The following is a 14,909-nucleotide window of genomic DNA, read 5'->3' as shown; positions in this document are numbered from 1 at the left end:
TTTGAAATATATATCCTTGCCCAGTGTCAAGGTAGTTTCAAGTTTGGATCACGTTGTTTGGTATGTAATATATTTTTCCATACCACAGACATAAAAACCCCAAATCAGATCAGTAGTTTTCCACACTATTGTTATTGCACTATCAAATACTTTTAATGAGCAAGTTTATTGATAATTTATTAAACCTTCAGAAAATATTATGAACTGGAAAAAAAAAAAGTCCTGTAAACCTTAGTGAGCTAACCCTCCTCAGACAAAAGGGTATTTGCAATACTGCTTTAGTATTATTATAATACACTTAGTTAGTAAGTGTAGCTGGAAGATTACTGTCCTATTGTCTGAAGCATACATACACATGCATAATCCTGAACGAAAATGGAGAAGGTTCACTTCTTAAATGAGAATGCATATATTGTTATGTCATATGATGCAAAGCTGATTAGGTAAATCAAAACTAGTACTGTTTAGATATAAAGACTCAGTAAAATAAAATTACACTAAATATTATTGTTTAAAAACCCACAGAGCAAAAAGCAGCCTAAGTAATTCTACACTGAACTTACACACCTCACTATTATTTTCCTAGTTATCTCCTCCCTGGTGTCCTTGAGAAGGGTGTGGTTACCTTTCTTTTGCACAAAATAAAGGTGTTGGTAAGGAGAAAGGAAAGCACATCATGCCCAGACTAGCTTCTCTGCATTTGAAGACTCAGGTTTAGAAGGAAACAAAAGCAAATGCATTTTTTGTTAGCCAGTGATAAAACCATACACGTTTTTAAGAGAAACACTTTATATATAATCAAAACTGTATAGTTAACTAGATTTTTACAAATTATAATTTAATAACAAAAGATTTCATATAAACTGCACTGACAGTAATGTGAGATCTTGCTTTTCCTCATTTGTTACCATGCTAGTTACAACAATTATCTTAAGGACTTTCAGGACAAGTTAGTTCTATCTGACTTTTTAAAATTTTATATTAACCTGCAACCTCTTTTGTAATTTATATATTTATTTCTCTAATTGGTAAGGTTTCATTATCTTTTCAAATGATCAATTCACTGCTACTTACATGGAAAACAGTCCCTTTGTGTAGCAAGCAGTCAAATCTATCAGCATAGAATATTATAAGCAAAAGAATTAAACCACTAAACTGTAACTATGAAAATTATTAGAAAATGAGATTAAGATTGTCTCACAGTACTGATACTCTCCTCATGTTAGAAACTCAATCTGACTTCTCACTTCTCAAGTGAGAACTACCATCATTGAGTTCAATGTACAATTAGACAAATTAAATTTAAATGTGGTATAAATTTTAATACCATTTATTTTAAAATACTTCATAAAATATGTGTTGCACTTTCACAGAGAAAAATGCTAATGCATCTCTACAACAACTGCAGAGCCATCTGGAAGATCATGTTTATGCTGTAAGCATGAACACCTACTGCCTGATCTTTCCTTATATAGAGCTGCAGATGCTTCACAGCTGCTGAGGCAGCAGCTTCATCAGCACACACAAGGTCCCCAGAGGTCTTCACCTGGTCTAATCTGTGTGGCACGTTTTATTTTAAAGCCTAGGGAGACTGCTGTTGGCACCAAACTCTATGTCACCCACATAGTGTTTTCAGACTGTCTTGCCTTCTACTTTCCATTATGGTGATCAGAATGGAAAACCTTGTGGGCCTTTCTGCTGCAAAGCTGCAAAGAAACCTTTTGATTGCTGGTGCCATAAGCTGCTGATTGCAAGGCTTGCAACCTGCTAGCAATACTCCTGAAACTGCATTACTTATTCTCCTCCCTGCATCAACGTAAACTTTAAAATATGGGGTATCTTGAATGCCTATGCCTCAATAACAAGTTTATCAGATGTATTAAGTATGTGCTCCTAGTACCAAAACAAAAAAAGAAAAATAAAGCAGGAACAATTTATTGACATACATACATATAGGGGATAGGTTTTAGTGTACACATTGGAGGCATTTCCTGCATATTAGATCACATCAGAAAACTCATCTTCATCCTCAGTTTTTTCACTACATGACTTATTTGCCCATGGAAGCCATCTATTATATATGGTACTCCCAATAACTGCTGCTAATGGGAGGTTCAGGTCTGGGACAGGAAGCCAAGCAAATTAAGTTGCACTGGAAGCCTTCCTAAATGCCAGGGTGCTCACGTGTAAGCCATCATTTCCCAGTATTAACCATTTCATTTTCTTTCAGTTAAACAAACAAAGTGAATGCATATACTGCATTTAATAATTTTCTTTTCCATTAATATAAAGAAACCACTTACAAAATAATTATCATTCTTTACGAAGGAAATACTGCAGCAGATGAAGTCTTTATGATGACTGATTTCTTTCCAATATGTGAAATTCTCATCCACCATCCAGGACCTTTTAATCTTCTCTTCTTCCTTAAAACGACATTTGTCATTCTTGCCTGGGATTCTTCATAGAGCTCAGCTGAAAATCCATACTGGCAATCTTGTGTTGAGAAGAACCCATGTATTCACCATCAGTGGTCTCAACAAGTGTCATACCAGTGTGACAGCAAAGTCTGAGTTTAGATGAAGTGCCTTTTTCTAAACTGGATAGTAAATGGTCTTTGTCCAAATTCTGCAATTTCTTATTATACAAGGGGCTGTGAAATCATTGCCTGTTCACTTCTCTTTCAAGTTACCATCATGTCACCCTACAGTAAGATATACTCAACACCAATATTAGTGTTTGGATTTAAAATATCTCTGAAATAAAATTATTAAACTTTTAATTAGACAAGAAAATTATAATCAGCTCCTGAGTTATTACTTATTATTATACATTACTTAGTGTTCTAACAAACTACAAAATTATATTTTCCCTCTGCTTTCCTTCATTGTATTACAGAGACCACATAAAGTAACACCTTTATGTGACAGTTTTGGGATCCATTGTTATGAAAGGTGCTACCCAGAGATCTGCAGTATCAGGAAAATACTTGATTGCAATGTATTTTATCACAAGTATTTGATTTGCTTAAACTGATGCCTACCAGTGTAACTGTCTTTCTTTTTCCTATCTGACTCTGGATTTTAGAATGCTGCTTATGGTGCTGTATCATTTAAGTTGAAATAATAGAAACATATATGATACACATGATAAATCAGACTCGGCAGATTTTAGACAAAATTTGTTTTAAAATTGATATGTTTTAATGTTTTCACTAATTTCCCTATTAAGTGAAGGGGAAAAACCAATTTATCTTAACTCCTACCAGTTAATTTCACTTTAGTTCATTGAGCAGTAATTTGAATGAGTAGATTGGCTCATAAAACAGAGAAGAAAAGAAGAAATCATCAGAAGAGATTAAAGAATAGGAACGTCTCATTGTATTGTTGCATATAGGTAAAACCTTACAAAATAAAGGCCTTGTAAAATCATGGCGCAGGCCTGCTATTTGGCTAAGAAAGGCTAACAGCTGGCCTGACAAGTACCCCTGAGAAAAGGAATTTGTACATGTGGGAATCATTCTTTACCCATGAAAAAAGAATGTAAACATCTTTAGGGAAAAATGGTTTTGGTGAGCACGTATTCTAGCAACTACTACCCAAGTAACTGGGTAGCAACAGGCTACTAACCAATTGGAATGAAACATGAAACTTTTAGAAAACCATATAAATATGAGCTGTGAACAAGAAAGACGGGGTATTGCTGCCCATCTTTCCATCCAAGAAGGAAAAGTGTCTTGTCCGTCTCAACTGCGACATGGTATCATCACTGGATTAAATGCAGACTGGAATAATGTTATCACAACAACAATTTAGACTTATATATACAATGGAAAATTTCAAAGATTCTGAATGAAACAGGTTTATCCCAATTTTTCCCTGAAAATTCAAAAATAGAAAATGAGTTGAATTGCCAGGTTGATTTCCTGAATTAATACCATAAAACCTAACTTAATTTAAAAATAATAAATGGAAAAATGTACAGGCCTTTGAAACTTTTAATGTTTAGGTAAAATATTAGTACACAAAGGAGAATACTAAGCCCTGGCACAGATTAAAAATTAGTGGTTATAAAAACTAATTTTAATTATAAGTTGAACATGTATAGAAGAAAATATGAAGACTGCATTTAGTTCATGAAATAAAATCATACATCTAGTGTAAAAATAACTGTAGAAGTCTGTTGATAACATACTTTGAAGTTAAGCACATTAAAGACTGCTCTATATTGAAATTAAATCATCACAAAAAAATTTAAAAACTTGAAACTTGAATACTGAAGTTCTAATTGTAATAAAAATCTTCTTGTATGACACTGAAGTTTGATAATATACTAACAGATAGAGAGTGTGGAGCAGCATCAGCCAACAACATGAAGTAAAATATTTCAAGCACTTATTAGAGACCTTTCCAATTTTGCCAACACAACAAATCTTGACCTGATAGACTGTTGATGAGTTATTACTAAAAAAAAACACAAACCAAACCTAACAATAAACCCAACCTAAACCTAAACACCTACACAAAAGCAACACATAAATGTCAGTAAAGAACACAGCACAACTTCCCTAATCAAATAAATCTACTTTCGTATTAAACTTGATAGTTACAGAAGACTGATTCTTGTTACATCAGACAAAGTGAAGAGCCTGCTCTTTCACAGAATCACGTAACTGAATAGGTTGGAAAAGACCTTTGAGCTAATTGAATTCCACCCATGAAGTAACACCACCTTCTCAAATAGACCATGACACTGCCTGCATTAAGTCTTTTCTTAAACAGCTCCAGGGACAGCGACTCTACCACCTTCCTGAGAAACTCATTCCAATGCCCAATCCCCCTTTCTTTGTGAAGAACAAATATGCACACAAAGCTCAGCTAATTTTGGATTGTCTTACACAATGAGATATCTTCCATATGCAGAAGCAAAGAGAACAAAAATTCTTCTGCAATTACAGATTATATGTTGCACAAACCTCTGAAAAGAGACTAAATTTCATAGTGCTCCCAAATTTGAATAAATTCCCCATCAACAAAACCAAATATCACAGGCTATCATCAATTCATCTTTTGAATCTGTGACTTGTCAGCTACAACTAACTTGTCATGAAATCCATAATAAAGATAATGAGAAACAATTTTGGGAATAAACTGGAGGTATATCCAGTGGACAGGTGTTCTCTCAGGACAATATAAAATGAAAAATATCTCAGATAAATACCCAAGACTCAATTCACTGAGTTTGCAAAACCAAAAAGCACCTGTGTCAGATAAATTTATTAACTGCTGAACTGAAAACCAGTTGTACTTCTTGTACCCATCTCCCCATTCACCTGTATACTACCAGCAGCATGCTATAAGGGCCTTCTGCAGAAACCTAAAAGCACCTGGTTTTACAACCCAACAAGCAATAAAATCTGTGATATCTGTGATAGACTGAGAGTGTGAACAGTCTTCTTTCTTTTTATTTCAGCCTGCTGTCCTGGTCTGCCTTTGAGCCAAGGAGACCTGTTGGGAAAGCCTTGTGCCTACCTGAAAGACAATTTCATTTACTGATCTTGGCATTGAGATGAGCTAAAGAGTTTGTAATCTGAAGTTTGAAATATTACAGGCCATTTTTATTGCAAAGATCTTAATTGTGTTTCTTCTTGGAGGTATGAATTAGTTTAAATCACTATCTTTTTTACAATTTACTTTATTTTATTCTGTAGCATGTAGATAAACCTGATTTAATAATTCTTGTAGAGATTTGAAATAAGACACAAGGTACAAGAAAGGCACATTTAATTGCAGGCATAATGAACACAAAAAATTGAACCATCAGATTATATGTGGGAACCAAAAAAGAAGCATTATCTAAATCTCTAGATAAATAAGAGGCACCAAATAGAGTAGAAAATGACAGAGAGTTTATGAAAAAATTTGGAGTACTAAAATAAATAAGGCAATAAAATTGTTTGGAGGACAAGCTAGCTTAGACATAATTCTTTCTTGCTGTGAACCATTTACAAGAAAGTTTAAACTAGGCTAGGTGAAGTAAAAGGCAGAGCAAGATCAATTTCATTTCATTTCCACAATGTGAAGCAACATTCCAAATTGTCATAAACCACTTGTTAATTGCCATTATTGATCACTTTAGTTATGTGGCTGTGTTCCAGATAGTTTCTGCTACTCAGCTGTGCTGTAACTTGAGACATGTTTTGATTAATGCCTTCTTAAATTGAAATTGAGCCCCTGTCCTGGATTAACAAGAAAGTGAGTTTTCTCAGGAAGTTGGGGTCAAACCAATCAGTGCTCAGATTTGAATATTGACACCTGGTGTGATCATTGAAGACATTGGACATGCCTCTGAGAACACAGGGGATTAAAAGCAGACAACTCCCAGTGGAACACTCTTTTTTTCCAGTCAGTGAAGAGTTCAGACCTCCCCTGCCCAGCCACAGGCTGGGTTGGGGAGGGGAAGCCATGCGGCCTGGGTGAGGTAGGCCAGGGTGTGAAGGGACTATAACCGAGTAACTGAGCCGGCCCCTGCAGGATGGAAGGGTGGAGAAAAACTGAGATATCTTTGTTTCCCCCACAGGGGGAGAAAGAGTGAGCGAGACAGAGACTGTGCTGGGAGTATGCTGGCAAAGGAGAAAGAGAAGGGAGGAGAAGGTGCCCACCATTGGAGTGGGAGTTCTAGGATGAAATTTCATCAGTCCTGGGAGTCCGAGACTTTTAGCCCCTTCTTAGACAATGAAAGCTTTGTAAAACAGTAATCCTCCTTAATCTGAAAGAGAAGGGAGACAGCCTGGGGCCTGAGATGTCAAAAGAAGATGGAAAGAATCTTAAGTACGATGAGATGATGCAGTAGCTTTTAGCTGGAGTTTTCTTGTATAACCATGAACTGAACCAATTTCTCCTGCAACAGAGACTGCATTTATAAGGGGATGCAATATTTAGAGCCAAGAGAGTGACCTGCTGCAGTGATTAGGAGGGTATGGTGGTGCCCTCTGTCTTCAGGGAAAGGAAGATCTCCATTCTCAAGACCCTCTGCCCCAGGGTAGGAGAAAATAGGGAGGAATGTGGCTCCAAAATGAGAAACTGTTGTTCTGTAGTGCTTTGCAGAGCATACTTAAAAGAAAAACCCTATAAGCAGTCTCGGTCCGCGCATGGTGGTGAGAGCACTGTACACGGAAGGAAGATGTCACAACAACAGATTTTCTCCAGCCAGTGCCATGTCCGACACGGAAACACAAGAAGTCGTAACTGTGTTTCTTGGGGGGTCTATAGTACAAAAAACCTCCTCTCTTCCTTAATAAACTGAGTATTGATTATCTGAAGCGTAGTAACTTAATTGAGAGTCCAAATTTTGTCTCAATCTGCTTTCTTAGAAATTAAATAGGGGGAAGGAAAAATGTTTTAAGAGGTTTTCATTCTAAATTATGTGTGCTCCCTTTATTAATATAGTTGTAAGTTGATAAAGCTTTTTTTCTTTATATTTAAGCTCAAACTTTCTCTGCTCTTTCTAGTCACATCTCACAGCACTCATTTAGAGAAGGTGTATTTTCATGGCGGCACTAGCACTGCATCAGCATCAAACCATAACAGCCCCACATTTTCAATATCTGTGTACCATACCTAAGCCACAGTTAAGGTCTTAGCTGAGCTGTTAAGCTGCTTCTTACACGTCCTGAGCAAACGTTGCTTTCTCTATTTAGAGTAACCCACCAGTGAAAACAAATAAACCACTTTTGGTTCTCCCTTTCTCAGGGACATTCAGAACACTCTGAAGATTGATGCCTACAGCAAAACAGGCTGACAAGTCAGTAATGACGTTCATTTAAGAATGTTTTTCTTCATGAAAAGTTGCTTTGAATTTTTTGAATGATTTCACTATTGATAGAGAGTGGTGGAAGTGGAAGGCTGCAATACATTTTTTTCTACTTGATTTCTAGAAACAAAATAGACTTGGAAATGTCCAAAGTACTGCACTTTTTCATGGTCTTTCTGAATATAGTACGACAAAGCTAAAGTAAAGCCTGAGTTTCAAGATCTTTAAAAAATCATTCTAACAAAAAAGAACTTACTGACTTGAAATTTAGATATGCATTCAAAGCTTAAACCTCCAACAAACATCCAGTAAAGCAAACAGAACATAAAGGGTTCTTATGATTGAAGTAAAATTCACACCAAGTATGTTATCATTATACAGAGCACACCTGTGCAAACAGAGCACATTGCAGTGCTGGTTATAAAGGTGTTTAAATCCATGCTGAGATACTTGGGCAGAAATCCTGTCTTGGACTGTGGACAAAAATAAGGCAAAACCTATAAAAAGAGGCACTGACAATTAGTAAAGGTTCCTAGGTGAGGTACACATTCAATGTTAACCTACTGTGGTTACAAAGAAAACGCATTGCATTTAGATCTGATTCTGCAAAACAAGAAAATGTCACTTGAGCTAGCACTCAACACAAATGACTGATTTTTTTTCCTACATAAAACTTTACAGTGACCATAATATTTAGAGATAAGATTGAAGCTACATAGAAAACAGGAAAAAAATACATATATCTCACTAAAAATACTGAGAATTATGCTGCTTTCCAATTTTAGCATTCCAAAGTATCTGAGGAGCAAAATACACATTTTGGATTGAGGACTTATAACTATTTTTAACAGTGAAAAAAATATTTCCTTTTCAAATATTTGTGTAAAAATTGCTTCATATTTCCCCAAAGTACAAGAAAACATACACCAGTCACATAAATCTAAGTGTGTAAAATATATTTATTTTGGGGTGGGTTGACTTCATAGCAAAGTCAGGTATGTTTTGGTATAACTTTCCAGAGTAGTTAAAAACATTACTAATCCTAACAATATCTCTCTTAAAATTTCTCACCAAGTCAGATGGCTGTTGCACACTAATAGGTGAAGAAAAATTACAGATTAACACTGATATTCTGGTGTACAAGGACAGCTTCTACATTTTGTCTCTACTGAATGGCAAACAGCTCACCGAGCTGAGTCAGAGATAAATTTAATTTGGGTATTTTGCACTAAAATAATCAAAATTGCTTTTGCCATGAGTAGCTGTACAGGCCTAAGAGCCCAATGTCTCATCTTCAGCCTAATCTGTAACATATCAGAAGTGGAGAATTTCAGCTCATGGTTCCAGAAATAACCAGAAATGCAAGGCTCGTGAAGCATGAAACCAAACACAATGGAAGGATATTCCTTCAGTGAAGTCAGGATTTCATGCAGAGGACTTAACTTACCCATACTTTGTTAAATTATCCTACTGCCATGCATGGAAAAAATACTGTTCAATAAAAGTTACTAGTCTTCATCAGTTTTACCTCAACATACAAAAACCCTGAAAATCAAGTATGGGCTTTAAACTTTAAATGTAAATGAATAAAGGTTGCTTACAACTATGTGAGTCCCAACTTATATAAATAATTCTAATTAAGTCATACATGAAGCATTTCTTTCTCACCTTTCTGTCTTCAACATCAGTGTGAGTATGTGTTCAGATTGTCTTCATTAGGAATCAGAACACACAGATATATACCTTCTTCAACCACATTCTGTTTTACTTAATAACTTGACCTCAGAATGACATTTTCTCTTCTGCTTTCACTGTGTCACATAGAAAGCTGTGTATGCAAAGCACCAGCACACAGCGAATCCAGCATCTTTAAACAAGCATGTTATTTTAATTCAGAAATATACTCTGTAGAGTGAATGACTGCAGTTGTCTTCTCAACATCTTCATTTTTTTTGATGTCTAATGCACAAATACTAAATTTATTGTTACATTTGCTTTTCCAGAGCGAAGGGAAATATTGCCATATGACCAGTATAAATGAATACATCTATTTAGGTCTTTCAAATAGCTGCAGAGATAAGAGAACTCATTGCAACACCACTATGAGGACACCATTTACATGTGAGGGAAAATGTAGTTTTCAAGTTAATCAGTGTCAAACCGGTTTTTAAATTTAGTCGTCTAAATCCAGTGTTCCTCTAGTCTATGCGGATGTAAGAAATGTATCTTTTACTGGTAGCAGTGAATTTCAGAGCTTGTTTTGCAGGGTTTGGGGTTTTTTTTACACATAAAAACACCCATGTCTCCCATTTTAAGAAGAAAATGAATTTTCATTCATGCTTCATGTACAAGAATTATTTTTAAAGTTTTTATTTTTAATGGGGACACATCAATTACCAGACATAGAGCTGTAATCCATGTACTGAGCAGAGTTCTAGCTTTTCAAAGAATAAGAAATATAAATTTTCCCCTAGTTTCCTGCTGTATTACAAGTTGTCTTAAGAGCTGATCCATAACAGGGAAGAACAAATTAATTTTTGGGAAGTAATTAACTGTGGTCCTGATCCAGCTCCTCTGAAGTAAATGCAAGTCTTTGCTGGTTTAAACAGAAAGTTGAATGAAATAGAAAGTTTAGGATAAATGTGCACCAAATACACAAAAATAAAAATCATTGTGTTTGAATGGGTATAGGGATAGATTGTCACTGTAGTTACTTTGTAGATACTGTGTCAGATTTCCTAAAATGTATTATTATTCAAATGGAAAAGGGTCTACTTTTTATTTTCAAATTAAGAACCAAAACTATCATACCACAATTATCAAAAGTACTTTAAGTCCCTATTTCAGTTTATAGTTGTTTACTCAGCCTCAGTTGCAAAACAGCATAAAACTACTCTTCATATACATCCTTATTTAAACTGCCTTGTTCTCTGTGGACTGTTAATTTATTTGACCCATATGGTGCATTGCAAAGCTTCTATGTTCACACTGAGTTTAAAATAAAAAGATGGGAATGAAGTGGAAAAATAATGTATGTATGCATCTGTTTCCTGTCTACAGACATAATTGGTGATCTTTATGTATACTTTTCCAACCAGGATGATCTTAAATATCCTGAAGTTGTACTATGTCCCCCCTATATGAACCTACAAGAATCAACCTTTTTTTGGTTTTATAAATACCCACAAGTATGTACCCACTCCAATAAGTGAGAATGAGGAGAAAACATTGTTAATGATGGGCTGAAGAAAATAAAAGCCTATATTGAAAAGGCACAGGAAACACCTTGTTATGCACATAAAAATAAATAGATTACAACCAATTTATATATGAAAAAAATTGTTGCCCATCTTTCCAGCTATCTGGTTTTCTCTTTTATTCTTCAAACCCTGTAGAAGAGATAGAGTATCTCTTCAGAAAGGAGTGACACACTTGTAATTCTTACGAGACAGCATGAGACTTTACTGTTTAACATACATAACTTCAAGATAATGATTTCTCACCTATTACAACTTAAACAGGTCACCGTAACTTCCATCAATACCTTTGCCATACCTATTGCCATTTTAACAATTGCACATTCCAACCTCTAGCAAACTGTCTCATATAAATTTCATTATATTCACTCATCCTGTGGGCAAACTAAATGCAATAGATGCATTGTAAATATACTAATCACTGTCTCACTAAATCACAAATGATAGTAGACAAGTGTGAATGCAGTCAGATGCTAGTTCTGTCCTTGTATCAGAAATTCCTATCTTTTTTTGACACTGAAGATGCTGGTGAGCCAAAATAATGCCTGAATCCATCATCCACATGCTTTGCAAAATTCCTGTTCTGGTTCACTCAAATGTTGTTTTGCAACTACACTTGCTGCCCATTCTCTTTTTACATGTCTGGGAACACAATACCATAGCAGCACAGAAAGAAAATATCAGGCAGCCTTACAGGCATCCCAGAAAAGGTACAGTTAGCACACTGCTTTTTGATTCCAAATTTAAGAGCATCCCAGGTCTTCAATGACTTGGAATGAATTCAACCTCTGTAACAGTTACAAGACTGTGCATTGTATTTTCATTACTAACCACACTGAGCAATTGTACATTTCAGTACTTACACGTTTACAGAACTGCAAAGATTCAGGCTCTTAAAATAGAAAGTATTCAAGCTCAATTACCAATTTTAGTGTGTTTGGCTTAAACACAGTTCATTTTGAGGTCATTCTGAGGGGTTTGATGAAGATGAAGAATATCAGCTAGCCTCAAAACCTTTTCCAGAAGACCCTAATGTTGTGCATTTTTTGGTTTAGATTGGTTTTGGGGTTTGGTTTTGGTTTCTTTTGTGATACAAACAAGTTTAAAGGAAAATTTAAAAATTGAATTGACAGAAAGGAAAAAAAAAGATGTATTCTACTCCACACTCTGTTTTCAAGTGTTTGTGGCTTGTGAGCACCTTCGGTTGTGTGTTGTGAGAGTCAAGAACTTATTGAAGTCTACTGTATACATTTAAGGGCTTGTTAGCCAACCCCTTGTGAGTCTAAAGCAGTGGATTGGCTGATGGGGTTATGGAGACTACAATAAAAGACTGACACATATCTGGTGTCATTGTTCAGCCTGAGAAGATCATAACAAATATCACATCCTCTACCAGTGAGTTCTGACAAATACCAATAAATCAGATAGGCTTCCTTATTTCCTTAAAGGGAACCAAATTTACATTTCAGCCTAGCATTCTCTAATAAATTTAATATAAGTAATTTCAGGGTCATCAGATTAAAAGATTTCATATGGAAGCCCTTCTTGCTTGGTATTATATCTTTATATACCATAAGGGAAGAGTATAGAGGTATTTATGTGTCTACAGATGCAAACACATAAATACAGGCTACGAGAAATACTGTTCCATTTTGTAGCTCACATTGTGTGCAATGTCACATACAGAGAGAGACAGATATGACCAAATGTTATATTCTACAGACCAGTGGCAGTGAGGTCCAGGTCCAAGTCCAACCCCTTTTCTTGGTCCTTCCCAAGGGACCAAGACAGAACGAGCAGTTACGGTGTCTCCGTTACATGTAATGAGTTAGGTGTGGATTTAAAAGTCTGTTAGGGAGAAAAAATAAACTAGTTGTCATCACTTACTGAGATTCTAAGTCTTAAAATTAAATAAAATGCAACAAAAGGAAAAAAACTCAACCAACCAAAACAACAAATATAAACTCCTTCCTTCCCATTCTCACAGGTAGTATACAAACCTAACTCTTCATCCTGTTGTCTTTCAGTAAAACTCTTAAATTAGGAATGGAAAAAATTAGTTTAGCTTGCTTTTGCTTCAATTCAGCAAACATGACAAACAAGTAATTGCTTGCACTGAGTTGAAAGCTATTTAATTCTTTAAATAGACCTTAGCTATATTGAGCAAAGTAAAATTAAGCTCATTTTAATACAGAGGGCTAAAATTAATAAATTATGTTATGGAACAAATATTTCTTTTTATCTGCAAGAAAATTATCTATGGCCATAATTTTTGTTAGTGACTTCTCTCTGCAATAATTCCTTGACTAAAACTAATTTGGAACACTGACTTTGTAATTCAAGTGGTTTTGTCTGAGTAGAAGTCCATATGGGAGATTCATACTCTGAATGAATCACAGCAGATCTGAGAATTGCAATCTCATTGTGACTTCTCCAACTGAGAAATCAGAAGATAATTTGTGAAAAAAAGCTGAATTACTTTTCTATATTCACTGCGTTTAAAAAGAACCCAAATAAAACAAAACCAAAAATCCAAAACAAACAAAAAAGCATACCCAAAATAAGTTAATGTGCATGGCACATTCTAATTTTAGAGAATGTGTCTGGAACATACACTGTCTTATTTTGTTTCTTTAGTGTTTCCTAAGGAGAACAACTTCCTAAAGTCTACAGCTTCAGAATACCTTGGGAAAAATTAAAAATTCAGCTGGATGCAAACAGTCAATAATTTATTAAGGTACTTTAGCCCTACACTGTGAATGCTACAAATCCAAAGCAGTGCAAAAAACCAACCTCAAGACTCTCAGAAAACTATTATTTTTCTGCCCATCAACTCTCTGCACAGAAACTATATCTTTTTTAACATATATTTTTTATCCCTGCATTGTATGTTGCTCTAAAAATACAGTTCAAGTTCACACTGAACTTTGTGAATCACCTGCATCTGCATAGCCCATTAAAACTACAGTTGAAATGATGCTACAAAATATCCTTTGCTAACAAACAGCTAACACACTGAATTAATCTAATGAGGAAAAAGCAGGTGAATACTAGTAGATAAGATTTTGTGGCAGGAGCATACCTTTGCCCCACAGCCAACACCTAATAGGAGGGACCTTCTCCCATGTCTGAAAGGGCCAATGCCAGCCAGCTTCAAGGCCTGCCACTGGCTGAGGCTAAGCTCATCAGTGACAGTGGTACTGGTAAAACTTATTTAAGAAAGGGAAGGAAGTTACTGGGCAGAAGCAGTTGCAGACAGAGAAGAGAGGAGTGGGAACATTTGGGAGAAGTAACTCTGCAGACACCAGGGTCAGTGGGGAATGAGAGGGAGGAGATTCCCATGAAGCTTGTGGTGAAGACTGTGGTGGGACTGGCTGTGCTCCTGCAGCCCATAGAGGTCCACAGTGGAGCAGAGATCCACCTACAGAGGAGCCCACACTGGTGCAGATGGATGCCCAAAGGCAGCTGTAACCCTGTGAGCAGCCAGTGTTAGAACAGGCTCCTGGCAGGACCTGCAGACCAATGGAAAGAGGACCCTATGCTGAAGCAGCTTTGCTGGCAAGACTTCTCCGTGGGGTTCCATGCAGAAGCAGTCTCTTCCTGAAGGCCTGTGCCCTGTGGAACAGACAATTGCTGGAGCAGTTTGGGAGGAACTGCAGCTCATGGGAAGGACTCATGTTGGAGAAGTAAATAGAGGACTGTCTCCTATGGGAGGAATGCCTTGCTGAAACTGTTGATTGATGAATTGTTGATGTCCTTGTCTTGTTCTTTTCCAGGAAAGAAAAAAAAACAAAACACATGCACGCTTTTTGTTTTTTCCTGTACTGTTGAACTTTCTCA

The 14,909-nt window shown here is 36.0% G+C and overlaps 1 protein-coding gene across 10 annotated transcripts in view; it reads right to left on the bottom strand.

Moving 5' to 3' along the window:
* The window catches only part of CDH18 (cadherin 18), a 502,412-nt gene that overhangs the window by 406,611 nt on the left and 80,892 nt on the right, over positions 1-14,909 (bottom strand). For 7 of the 10 annotated variants that reach the window (XM_072924261.1, XM_072924259.1, XM_072924260.1 and 4 more), the window contains exon 2: positions 12,794-12,917. The exons of the other annotated variants lie outside the window; for them this stretch is intronic. The gene's annotated coding sequence lies outside the window, so the exon portion shown is untranslated. The remainder of the gene's footprint in view (positions 1-12,793; positions 12,918-14,909) is intronic. 10 annotated transcript variants of the gene reach the window in all.

Source organism: Taeniopygia guttata, chromosome 2 (assembly GCF_048771995.1).
Source record: "Taeniopygia guttata chromosome 2, bTaeGut7.mat, whole genome shotgun sequence".
Lineage (NCBI taxonomy): Eukaryota > Metazoa > Chordata > Aves > Passeriformes > Estrildidae > Taeniopygia > Taeniopygia guttata.
Note: the sequence above shows the minus strand (reverse complement) of the source record. Positions and strands in the feature narration are given on the sequence as shown.